This window comes from Camellia sinensis, chromosome 5 (assembly GCF_055761805.1).
Source record: "Camellia sinensis isolate YWXY chromosome 5, ASM5576180v1, whole genome shotgun sequence".
NCBI lineage: Eukaryota > Viridiplantae > Streptophyta > Magnoliopsida > Ericales > Theaceae > Camellia > Camellia sinensis.
In genome coordinates this window covers 69,029,208-69,043,637 of record NC_138965.1, presented here as the reverse complement: position 1 = coordinate 69,043,637, position 14,430 = coordinate 69,029,208, and the positions used below count along the sequence as shown (strand labels likewise).

At 31.2% G+C, this 14,430-nt stretch overlaps 1 long non-coding RNA gene across 1 annotated transcript; it reads left to right on the top strand.

Moving 5' to 3' along the window:
• The first annotated feature begins 11,343 nt into the window (after nt 1-11,343).
• On the top strand, nt 11,344-13,447 carry LOC114290809 (uncharacterized). Its single transcript, XR_014329605.1, has 2 exons — nt 11,344-11,735; nt 12,839-13,447. It is a non-coding gene; the product is annotated as an uncharacterized LOC114290809 (long non-coding RNA).
• The last annotated feature ends 983 nt before the right edge of the window (nt 13,448-14,430 follow it).

Genomic DNA, 14,430 nt, shown 5'->3' with positions numbered 1-14,430 from the left:
AGTAAACAATTGTAAGTCACTTTTATAGTCTATAATTCCTATATATATATATATATATATAGTCTAGTTTGTTTGATTAATCAATTTATCTATCTCCACTGCCCTCTTTGTAATTCCCATATATATATATATATATATATATGTATATCTAATCTGTTTTGTTTGATTAATCTATTTATCTATTTCCGCGGCTCTCTTTGGTATCAATAAAAATAAAAATTATTATTATTATTATTATTATTGTTATTATTATTTTTATTTAGTACACTTAAAAAAATTCATAAAGTTTGAACTTTTTAAGTGTACTTAGATTAAGTGAATCTAAAAGAAAGTTACTAAAATATTAAAAAGTTTACTAAAAAAATAAATAATAATTGAAAACTTGAAAAACTATTTTTTGAAAATTCTAAACCAAACAGAGTAGTGATTCTAAAATTTTAAACTATACAAAATCAGCATAATAAATAAATAATTTTTTTATTAAAAAAGACAAAATACTCGTTTGTAATCTATTAAAAAATTTAAATATCATATCAACTTTTCTTTATAATAAAAAATAACTTTTTTAACAGCTTTCTAATAGATTTTAAGAAGTCAAATATCATATCAACTTTTTTTAATTCATAAAAAATATATATATATATATATATTTTTTTTCAATTTTCCGACCACATTTACTTTTTAAACTTTTTTTAAAATCACAAAGTTGACCAATGATAAACATCCTATCCTAAAATTTTAGGGTTTAGATTTTCTCAACTTGACCAATTTAAGAGAATAGTTGGGCAGATCATGCTAATTTTTTGTATGAATATTCTACTCAATAAATTCTAAAAAATTAGTGGTTCATATTATCAAAATCGGCTTTAAAATGAGCTCACCATTCTCAAACTATTCTCTCAAATTAAATAATTAACTTAAGAGAATCCAAACCCTAATTCTAAACAATCATGCAAGTATAAAAGTCATAACACGTATAACTACAAATTTTCTTACATTTAAAAGAAAATCGATGCTAAGAATTAATCACATTTCCATTTTTGGTGTATTACATGATAAAGTGTTTTTAAATAATCCTGATCCATGACACATTAGAATGAATTAATTGGGCTACCTCATTTGATCAACTATGTACGCTATTACTTGGAATGTATTTGGGATGTTAGGAATCAATTATTATTAAAAGCAAATATTGACAATTTTGTTCTCATTATGAAGGTATTTTATCGTATTAGTTTGTTTATTTTTGTTCATTTTAGACTTACACTATAATTATTTATTTTATGATTTAAACTCTAAAATTTTAAATTATTTTCAACTCTCTGTGTATTTTCATTAAATAAAACATACAGAAAATTTGTATTTTAGTCATTAAACTCAATATTATACATAAAATATCTAAAATGTCATTTTTCATTAACTTTAAGGGTAAATTACATTTTACCCCTTTATGTTTGGCCACTTTCCAAATTTAGCCCTTAAAATTTTTTTTTTTTTATCACTTTGGCTATTCATGTTTTAAATTTTTCTCAGTTTACTTGTAAAACTAAATTTTATTCAAAATTAGACAAAAAATACAACGATAACTGTCAGATAACATAAAAAATATAATATTATATTGAGATTTAAATTTATGTTAGACGTGTGAGTTATATATGATAGAATATTTTTGGGTTCATTACAAAAAAAATCTCAAAGTTTCACACATTTTTTACTTTAAGCCATAGTGTTTCAATTTCGACAAATTAAACCTTGGAGTTTCATCCGTGTTTTAATTTGCCCTCTCGGTCCAACTTCGTTTATGTAAGGTAACAGAGAGGGTTTAAAGTGAAACACACTAGGGTTTAAGTGAAAAATGCATGAAACCTTGGGGTTTTTTTTGTGTAATTAACCATTTTTTAAAATTAAAATCAGTAAAAGTAAAAGAGAATTAATTACAAAATAATGCCAACGGTTTCACATGTTTTTCACTTCCTATTACCTTACACAGACGAAAATGGACGGAGGAGGCAACTTGAAACACGGATAAAACTCCAGGATTTAATTTGTCAAAATTGAAACGCTAGGGTTTAAAGCGAAAATTACGTAAAACATTGAGTTTTTTTTTTTTTTTGGTAATTAACCCAATATTTTTATATCATGCAACTATCAATATGTCATTTTCTAGTTTTTAGCAGAAGTTAGCTTTAAGAGTAAACTGAGAAAAACTTGAAAAATAAAGGGTAAAAAAAAAAGAAAAAAAAAGAAAAGCCAAAGTGAAAAAGTGGCCAAACATTAAGGGGACAAAGTGTAATTTACCTCCTTTTTTTCTTACTAAAATACAATATTTTCTTTGATTTTACTTAACAAAAATAGACAAATAATTTAGATAGAAAATAAATTAAAATTTTTAGATTTAAAATTTTGGAAATTTGCAAAAAAAAAAAAATAATAAAAAAAAATAGAATTTGACCATTGTTACAAATCAAACCCTCGGGGTTTCAATTTCATCAAGTTAAACCCACAATTTTTCATTATGACACAATTTAAACTCTCCATCCATTTACGTTAAGTTACTAAATGGAGATATTTTTTGATTTACAGATGGCACTCTTACATTCGCTCAATTTTTGTAGTTTTTTAAACTAATTACACTAGATCATTACCACATTTGTATTGAATCAAAGGTAACTATCATCAGACTACCATGAACCTAAGCACATTTGTTACAACTCCAACCCGCCCCTAGAGGTTAGGGATATGGCCGGTCAGTAGTCATAGATTACATACGGCCTTCTAGACAAATCACAATTATATTTAATGATACAGGGCCTAAAGCGGAAGCAAACAAAAGATATAACTAGTTCATTGAGCCGTGCTTATATGATAAACAACAAAACACTCATATAACATCATAACATAAATTAAAATATTTACAATGAGTTCAAACTTTAACTTATACAAACACAAGTTCAAATATAGGACTTGACAAAACAAAATTTGGCAAAGCTTGGCCAAATACAAAGAAAAAGCCTTAACATGGAGGCACTTAATCGAATGCTTCTCAAAAGGTGGACTTCCCAAAGCAAACTCTATGGTTATTCTTCCTGATGCTCACCTACATATATATAGGGGAAGGGGGTGAACTAAAACCTAATGAGTAACTTCAATGTAAAGTGGTTAATCAATGAAATTCAATATTATTTGCAAAGCATATCTTATATTCACAAAACGAATCATATCTCGAATTCACAAACGAATCATTTATCTCAAACAAATTCCATTATCAAAACATGATACGTGGTAACATGCAATAGAGAAAAGCAAAGAGGCCAATCAAGCCTAAAACAAAGGGACCATTCAGGTCTACAAAACAAGGCATCAGAGATCTCTATAAATCAAATAATCAAAGGGCCGTGATATTATATCCTCCAAGGTAGAGACTCACTAAAGGATGCCACGAATACATTTTAACAAAAAAGACATTCATTCATTTATACAAAATAAGATTTCATAAAACATTATTCTCGAAGCATTTTCAAAGTGTTCTTTCGAACATAACTTTACAAAGATATTACTCATAGAAACTTGGTGCAAAAGCGACTCCTCGGTGGCTTGACCTACATACCACACACAAACATCAATAATAGACTATGTTTAATCAAATACTAATCTTTCTAATCTATTTTCTTATGTTGGTTTAATGAGGCTTAAACCATGCCTAAGAATGCTCGGAAAAAGAAGATAACGAAAATATGAACAAAGGATACCTTTTCAAAGTGTGCTGAAAACAAGGTAACTGCTCGTGTGGTGAATGCGAGTTCATAGTATTTTGGTTTGTAAAATGAGATTTTGGATGGCTCAAATGTTGGCTCGAGCGGTAACGTAACCACTCGAGCGGGTTACAGAGAAATGCTGGTTACCTCAAAAAGGCACTTGAGCGGTGATTATACCGCTCGAGCAGTCTGTAGGAAATCTGTTTTTCACAATCAACAAAAATGGTTTCCAAACTCAAATTCTATCATGACCCGAACCTACCCCTAGAGGTCTAGGTCATGACTGCCCAGTAATTATAGATTACCTACGGCTTCAAAGACAAAATCAAATTATTTAACAATAAAGGAGGGCTTAGCGGAAACAATCAACAAAAATAAAACAAGTCGATTGAGTTATGCTTACATGATAAACTTCAATATATTAAAACATTACATCTATAACCCATAATTTTTACAAAACTTAAACCTCAACATATATATATATATATATATATAGATATACACACAAACATGTCCAACATCTTACAAGACAAAAGGCTAAACAAAAAAGGTCTAACAAGCTTGACTCCTCTCGAGATGAAACAAATGCCTCATCACAAAGGCATTGCATGGTTGGCTTGTCAAAAGGTCGACTCCCATAGCAACACTAAGTCTGATTTTACAAATGCTCACTTACATATATAGGGAAAATGGGGTGAGCTAAAACCCAATGAGTAATACCAAAATAAAGAGGTTAATAAATGAAATCCCACATAATCAAAACATGTCTTATATTGTCAAAGCGCATCATATATCGAATTCAAACAAAGCATTTGCCATATCAAAGTCCATTATACGTGGTAACATCCAATAGAGTAACAAAGAGGTCAAAAAAGGCCTAAATCAAATGGGCCATCTAGGTCTAAGCAAAGGGACCATATAGGTCTAACGAAGGGACCACTCGAGTCTAACATCAGAGATCTCTGCCAATCTAATAATCGAAGGGCCGTGGTATTATATCCCTCAGACAGAGCCTCACTAAAGGATGCATGAATACATTAAACAAAAAGGATCTTCATTCATTCATATAAAATACCATTTCATAATATCATTCATATAACAATGTTCAAAACACATTTCAAACATATCTTTATAGAGATATTACTCACAGTGGGCTTGAACGAATGCTAGACTTCGGGTGTCCAACCTACACAAAACACATAACAAATACAAATTGAAACATACTATCGAAACAAATATCCAATACTTAATCCAATTCCTTAGGTGGTTTTCTAATTCATTTTTTTTTTTCAATGAAGCTTATACAATGCCTAAGAAAGTCCAAAAGAACATGAGAGCAAAAATATGCACACGAGAATGTTCTTTCAAAAGTTGCTGGAAACATGTTGTTTGCTTGAGCAGACTTTTAGTCGCTCGAGCGGTTGGCATGGTCTGCAAAAGTACTGGATGGTCTCAATGTAGGCTTGAGCAGACACTTGGTCACTTGAGCTATGTGCGAGGAAAAGCTGGGTTCGCTTGAGTAGACTCTTGGTTGCTCAAGTAATATGTAATGCTCTGCAAAAATATTGGATGTTCATAAAGTGCGCTTGAGCGGTAACTTCATTGCTCGAGCGATGGAGCCGAATTCTACGTTGAAAAACTAGAAATTTGAGTTTCAAAACATGAGTTTAAAGTGTGAGAGCTTGCATGGCTAGTTCAAACACATAAAAAACACTTGGTAAATCATAAATATTTGATCAATTACAAGTCATTAGCCCAAAACCTTCTTCAATTCACAAAACCAAACTCAAAAACTTCATGAATTAGCCATGCATGTAAAGAATTCCAATTATTTTCTTTCAAAATGTTTAAACATGAACTAATGAGTGAAAAACCATAAGAATTTCTGAAAAATAAGAAGTATAAACTAACATGCACGCAAGGGTTTCATGACCAAACTCAAATATGACGAAGTTCAAGCTTAGATGTCCAAATTCCTCAATTAAGCTCATGATCTTCCATTATCTTGTGAAATCCTTAAATTACATGCAATTGATCTTAATAACCTCTTGAATTCAACTGTTAGGTAGTTTAATTGCAAGGTTTAGAGGTCAATTTCTTACCTTAAGCTTGAATTTGATGATATACAAGACAATTCTCTTCAATTCTTCTTCTTATCTTTACAATTCTTCTTCTCTCTCTCTAGACTTAGCTCTCTTCCTCCTACTCTCTAATTCTCAGCACAAACAAGTGTAAAATGAAGAACAACTCCCTTCTCTTCTGTTATAAATAATGATAATTAGCATAGATTAATTAAGTACACTTAAGGCTAATAAATCTAACTAAAATCTAATTAATTATTTCTAATTAATTTTAACCTGAATTAGATTTTTAATAAAATTCCCAAAAGGCTCTAAATATTAAGTGAAACTAATTAAAGTCGCCAATTTCGGTTTCTGAATTCATCTAGGCTTTCAATTTTTGATTCGAAATAGACATTCTAACATATATTCCACAATTCATACATTTACATACAAATTAAGTAGATATCACATATTTAAACATTCAAATTTTACATAATAATATAAATGTAATAATGATATGCATATTGGGGTCGTCACAAATTCAAAGCTTCGGGTCTTGCATGGCTTGATCAAAAACATGGAAACGCATTAGAAAACATAAATTCATAGTACATTTTGAAATCATTTGCTTAAAACTTCACGACTTTGACAAGATTGAAACTAAAGTTCCTTGCATGCAAAGATTCTTCAAACTCTTTTTCTTTGGAGTAGGTGTAAAACCATAAAATTTTTTGGAAAATATGCTAGATATGAACTCACATGCATTACAATCTTCAAAATTCAACTATTCATGATGAAACTGAAAATTAACTTCCATAATTCATGATCCTAGCTCAATTCATCATCTTCTTGCCAATTTCTTACAATTTACATGCATATGATCCTAATAACTTCTTGAATTCAATCTTAGGTAGATTAACTATAAGAATTTGGTTTGAATTCCATACCTAAAGCTTGAATTCCAAAAATGATGTTGATTTCCTCTTAGTTTCTTTTTTTTTTCTCCTTCAATTCTTGAGCTTTCTCTCTCTAAGGTTGAGCTCTTTCGCTATTTCTCTAATGCTGTGTTTGGTTGGGGGATTTGGGAAGGGATTTGGATAGGGAAATGGAAAATGTGTGTAAAACTAGGTGAAATGTAAGTATATTTTATTGACATTTCACCTACTTTTTCTCTTTCCTTTTCCAAATCTCTTCACAAATCTCCTAACCAAACACATCATAAAACTCTCCAGTAAAGAAATGAAAATGAACTCAACTTCTCCTTCTCTTATGTTATATTATAATTTAGAATTAGATTAGCTTGAGACACTAATGACACATTGGCTTAATTAATCAAAACTTAAGGCTAATTAATCATAATTATGCCTAATTTAATTATTCTTAATTTTACTAATCTGAATCAAATTTTAATTAATTCCCCATAAGGCTCTATACGCCGAACTAAACTGATTAAGCTTGTTACTTACAGTTTACTAAATCATTTTAGCTTTCAATTTCTGATTCAAAATCTCTTATTCAAATTAAAATTCCTAACACTATAATATATACAAATAAAACACATAATATGCAAACAAAATTTAAAATTCAAATAATTAAACAAATGCAAAGATGATATACATGGTGTGGTTGTCACAACATTATATAAAAATTCATTACTCATCTTCTTGATACCGTCCATGTTCTGTACCCCTTTCTAGCGCCACCCCACCCTTCACCCATCCCTTTCCTAACGCCGCCCCACTCCTTCTCACCTGTAACGACTCGGGTCAAAACCTAATCCTTATTCCCTTTCGTATAATAGAGATTGTATTAAAAGGTTTGTCGACGAAAATTTGACATGGCACGAAATTTTTCTAAGTGTGAAAATTAAGTTTTTCAAAACTTACGATTTTGAAAACAGTTTTATCTGTAATTGTTCCTTATACTTTAAATAGTCTAAATTGATTTTATGGAATTTTTCTACGAAGTATTATCCCCTTTACTTCAACGTCAAACTTAGAAATTTCAGTCGAAAAATTATTTTTGTACTAAAACAGGGAGAACCACTTTCTGATTTAATTAGATTTTGATTTATTTATTTATTTTTGCTTTGAATCCAAATGGGGGGTATTTCTTTATTTACATTGTAAACTTAAGTAAATGAAATATAAATGTAAGAGACTAAATAAAAGTACTTACTTAAATGGTTACAAATGGAAATAAGGTTGATCTGCTGAGAATGTCTTAGAGTCTGTGCCTTTATGACTAACTGTATGCAGAATGACCGCTTGAGCGATGGGTTTACCGCTCGAGCAGCAAAGGGGGTACATCCAGTATCTGGTTTTGCAGACTAAAATACTGTGAGGTTGAGTTCACCGCTCGAGCGGTCTGCACAAATCAGCAAACTTAAAAGTCGACTTGTACCGGTTTTTCTTTCACTTTTTCATCTTCTCTCTCTCTCTCTCTAACACCCAGTTCTAAAACCCTAGCCCCCAAAACACTTGATTTCTCTCATTTCTACCAAGAATCTACCTTAGATCCTTCAAGAGAGTTGAAGAACAAGCTTTGATCATGATTTCTATCGATTGATTCGCGATTTTATTGAAGCATCAAATTGGGTTTTCATCTTTTCATCATCACCTTTGAGATAGGAATACTTTTGACCTTGTATATCTATATTTTGATTTCATTATGTGGTAGATTTCATAATATGTGTATGGTATGAGATAGATGATTTAATTTAAGGAGTATTTATGAAAAATGGAGGTTTTGCCTCAATAATTTTTGAAATGTTTGAATATTCTTGAATAAAACCAACTTTGATTCCATGATTCTTAGTTTGATAGAGAATATAAGGAAAAGCCCTAATTTTTACAAAACCCTAGATATAGATTTTGGTGTTTAAGAGAAAATTGGAAATAAATTGATGTTGTGTGGATGTGTTGAGACACTTTGTGATGAGGTAAATTTAGGAGTTTGTTAAATAGATATGTTATGTGATGTGTATGACACAAATGCGGGAAAATTAAGGTGTCCACTTGCCTGGTTCTGTGAGGATGACAAATGTGAGAATGTTTTGAGGTGTCCACTCGCCCAGCCGTGTAAGGACGACAAATGTGGAAGAATTGAGGTGCTCACTAGCCATTGTGTGAGGAAGGAAAAATGTGGAATTGGACAATAAATGTGAAAGTGTGAGATGCCCATTGGCCATCCGCGTGAAGACGGAAAAATGTGGAATTGGTTAATAAATGTGGGATTGTTTGGAAAGGTTTCATATTGTTTTATACACACACACACACACACACACACACACACACACACACACACACATATATGCTTACTTGGATTTGTTTTAAATAAAAGTCTTGGGACAATGTATTTTGGGTTACACATAATTACGTCAAATGTTTATATATCTTGTTAAATGTATTTTCTACTGGGCATTAGCTCATTTCTATGATAACAAACATTTCAGGTTTATGATGATGTGCCTCCACTCAACTAAGAATTTGTGGAGATATTGATGGAGCATGAAAGCTTACTTGAATGTATTATGTGATCACAGCCATGGGGCTTATCTGTTTAGGATGAAAGTTCTATTTGTGTGAGTAATCAAGGCCCTAGCCTTGAAGGTTGTAAGTCCTCTTTGGACATTTTGTTGTATCTCTTTTATTCAGTGAACTATAATGTATTATTATCATGATCGCTAGTGTTGTAAAGTTAAATATAACATCTATGAAATGGTTGTCCTTTGACTAATGTTCTATGATCTCTCCTTATATTTTGAAATTAGAGGTTAACGAAGGATTAGTAATTATAAAATGGATTAGAAGATCGAGGCGTGGCACCACCCATCTTTTCTGGTGCCATCTTACCCCTACTTACCCCTTTCTTAGAGCTACCCCACCCTCATCCATAATTTTTGCCGCTGCTTTAGCTACTCATTCCCTTTTTAACAGATTAGCTCAAATCCCTCAATGACTACGACTTCCTCAATTAGATCAGCTCGACTAGTCTAGCCTTTGCTTAAAAACGCTACTCCGCCAAGCCTTGCCGCAACTCTGCCTTCTCTCCCATTATTACCGCACCAGCTGCATATGGGTTCTTGACAAGAGGCCTCTCTCGGAGGTTCGAGTTTGCGCCAGTGATGGCTGTAAGTGGGGACAGAGAGGATGGAGGGGCTAGTTATAGAGAAGTGGGCTATGAGCGGCGACGGTTGATAGGTGGTGGTGTCGGCAATAAAAAGATGTAATGGGAATGAAGGTGTGGGTTACCGGTGGGTGAGTTGAGAGAGGAGAGGGGTTGTGGCAGTGATGATGGCAGTGGTAGTGATGGTAGAGGAGGTGGTGCAATCTCGAATCAGTTGTTTCCCACACGTTGCCTGCCCCGTCTCGTCGCCTCGTCTCGTCGTCCTTTCTTCTTTGATCATCTCTTCTGCTAATGCCCAACATAGTTCTATCTTTATGCATATATACGTTTAGTTGGGGTTTTTGGGGTGAGATTTGGAAAAGGAATGAAAAATGTAATCCTATTTATGTTTAGTTATAATAAAAAATATATGGGAAAAGAAAGGAGGTGAGAAATAAATAAAGAAATAAGAGACCTTTAGGACATCAATTCTATTTTATAACCAACACAACCAAACATAGTTGGGATTTGAAATTCTATTAATTCTTTCTCCTTTTCCTTTCATTTCCATTTCCCTTCCCAAATCTCTTCACCAAACACAGTGTAAAAGGCTAGTGGATTGACTAAAATACCATCAACTTTGTCAGTATAGTAATGAAAATGGACAGAGGGATTGAATTATGCCAAAATGAAAAATGGAGAGTTTAAATTGATGATCTTGAAATTCTAAGATTTGATTTATAACAATGGTCCAACTTTAGAGGTTTTATTTTTTTTTAATTATATATATATATATTAGTTTTCTTTAAATTTTTAAAATTAAAAATTTACGATATATTTTGTCATATAAATTAAACCATGAGATTTTTTTTTTAATATATTTTTTCTAAAATTAAATTATTAGTATAAGAGTAATTAATTAAAAAAGGTAAATTATAAATATATATACTCTCTGAGATTTGTTTAAAATACGAATTGTTTCATGTGATTTGAAAAATTACAAATACCTTTCTGTTAAAATTTTTTATTTAACAGAATTAATTGAAAAAGTAAAATTTCTAACTGTTCACCTATACAATAATAAAATTATCTGAATTATTAATTAAAATAAAATTTTTATATTATTAAAAACTGTTAATTAAGTTGATGATTTATTAAAAAAAACATATTTATTATGAAATTAAAAATATTAAGAAGTATAATATATTTTCTAAAATTATAAAAAATAATTTATAATTTAAATAAATTTCACCGAATGTGTTAGTAATTAATCCTGAAAAAAAATTGCTATATATTATCAATGTTTTCAGCATCAAAACAGAGAACCAATCAACACTATCCACGATTGTTGAAAAAGTGAAAAAAACAAAAAATAATAATAACAATAATAAATAAAAATGGCATAACAGAGAAATCTCTTTGGACAGGGAAGTGGGTCGGGGGGCAAAAATTATTTGACACTTCTTGGGCGCCACGTGAGTTTGCTTCACACCAATTGTAATTCATCATGTTTCTTTCTGTTCTTTAATTACTCAAAATAAAATCGTAAGCCTCACCTCCTCTACAAATTACAATATATATGGGCATTACTTGACGGTGGCCCAAAACTAACCAATAACTTCTCGTGGTAAGGAGGGAGACTGTCAAATCTATATATTCTGTCTTTCTCTCTCTCTACAATTCAGAATTCAGAGATGGTCTCTCTTTCCGGAGATTCGATCGCCGATATTTTCTAGTCTTTGTCGCGAATCCCTCTTCTTCTTGTTTCAATCTGTCTTCCTTCTATCAGTAATGTTCCCAGATTTTCAAGGTACGATGTTTTTATATATATATATATATATATAAAATTTATAGTAATAGGTTATGACTTCATAAGACAGTATCTTCTTTTGGAGTTTCAGCTGATAGTTTTTGTTAATCTTTGACCTACTAACGACGTTAATCTTTCCAAAAGTTATTGTATTGTTTTAATTAATTTAGTTTACAATTGAGAGAGTATGATATTTCGTAGATGAATTTATGTTGAATTCCCAATGATATCTAAAATATATTTTTTATGTTTTGGGGGGCGTAAATCTTCATGTTTAGATTTTCATTTTGATTTTCATTATTATTTTTAATCTTCTTTAATGGGTCATAATTACATGAGGGGTTTATTTTAATTAATTTTTGTTTCCTATTTTAGGACTTTAAAACGTTCTGCAACTGCTGCAAGCTTTGAAGTACGGTTTCAACATTTGAATTCCCAATTTCATCCTTGTTTTCTGCTTTTTTACAGAATTTCAAGTAAAGCCCATTTTGATTTAAAATTGATTTTTCTTGTTGGGTAATTTGTTTTCAACAATTTGGTCTCTTTTTGGCAGATATATTTATATATGTAAGTACCCTTCTTAGGTGATATCTTCTGTGCAATGCATCATTTGACTGTTTTTTGGGGTCTTGAGATTCTTCTTTTCAAACTCTGAGCTTTTAGGCCTTTTGGTGGGTATTTCTGAGTACATATTAAAAAGGTTCCTTTTTATGGAAATGGGATCTGCTTTTTTTAACATCTCATCATACCACAGATAATAATAATAATAATAATAATAATAATCAAATTAATAATAATGCTAATTATTATTAATATTATAAAACAGGTTTCTCCTCTGTGAAAGGAACAACTCCATGGATGTCATGATTCCTACTAGATCAGACTGTCTCTTTATGTACAAAAATGGCTTAAACAATATCATGTGCTGTCTGAGCTCTTTGTTAATAGAAGCAAGTACAGATGAGAAGATATAATCATGGCTTTTCTTTTCTTTTTCTTTTTTAAAAAAAAATAAAATTAATTAATTGAATTTTTTGATTTATAAAGATAGTCTGACCTTGTGTTTCTTCTTTTCATTCTCTTGTTTGTGTTCTTTGGTTCAGGATCAGTTTTGATTTGAATGAATAAAAAATGGAGGGGGGCACATATTCTGGGCTTGGAAATGGAGGTACAGATGAGTTAGATGGGAAGGTGTTACAGACATTTCAGAAGAGCTTTGTTCAAGTTCAAAACATATTAGATCAGAACAGACTACTAATCAATGAGATCAACCAGAACCATGAGTCCAAGATCCCTGATAACCTCAGCAGGAATGTGGGTCTGATAAGAGAGCTCAACAACAACATCAGGAGGGTGGTTGACCTCTATTCTGATCTCTCAACTTCTTTCACCAAGTCTATGGATGCTTCCTCTGAAGGAGACTCAATAGGACTGAAATCAGATGCAAAAGCCGGCAGCCACAAGAGGAATAGGCCTCCATCCGGGTAATTATGAATATTAAACGAAACGAAACGAAACAAAACAAATGAGCTCGGAGACAGACCAATTCTATTCCTCTCTCTTCTTTATTCTTTTCCATCGTATGGTGGGGAAACAAGAAATTCACAGTGGTCTTGAGGTAGTTAAACATGATTATTGATTAGAGCTTATGTAACTCTGCTGTATTAGTGACTTGTCTTTTAGTAATAGAGCTTCACATTTCTCAAAACAAATAATTGCGCCAACATCCTACTCTTTCTTTTTAACTGTGGATCTAATTGAATTCAACCATATCTGTGCCATAAATTATAATCTCTTCATTTTGTCATTGTTCTTGAAATGGGTAATAATTATAATGATTGCTCTTGTTGATAGATCATGGTCAGCTGTTCTCTTCTTTTGTATGATCAACAATCAGTGTTTATTCATTTAAAGTTTCTTGATTCTATTAAAAACTGGTATATCTTTTATGTATGAGCTGTTATCATGATTTCACTTTTTCAGTGTGTCCGAAAGTTGTAATCTGATATGGCTCATTATTTTTTATTTTGTTTCTATACATCTGGAACCCTTGATTGCTAGAGTTTTAGTTAATTGACCTAAGTCTCTTAGCACTCGTTTGACATGGGTTACCCCACTAAAATAGTCATAAAAAGATAAAATAAATTAAAAAGTTAATAAAACAAAATATCATATTCAAATCATAATTATTTTATTTTTTCTCTCACAAAAATAAAAAAAACTAAAAAGTCCAACCCAAAAGATACTTTTTAACTTAGGATTAAAATAATAAAAAAGTCAAAAAAATCAACTCACTTTCCAAACGAAGCCTTAATAATGGCTATTTTATTGATTTTCTTTATCAACCTCTTTTGATGGAATTTGTTCATCTACTTTTAGTGGAAACTCTCTATATATTCCCTTTTCAACCTTAGCCCAAAGACATTTTCAGTTCTCTGCTATGAACTCCAAACCCTTCATTTGTTTTAACTTTGAATGGAAATTACTGTTCATATTCTGTGTATGTGGAGAACCGAACTGAGTATTAGCCTGCCCTACAGGCTTACATCTCTGAAAGATGCTCTGAAACAATGGGGGAGAGAAAGCAGCTTTTTAGATAATTTTTTTGGTTCCCAATCACACACAACCACAGGAATAGAATCTCAGATAAGAGATGATGGGCTTTTGACCATTTTTATTTATTTATTTATTTTTA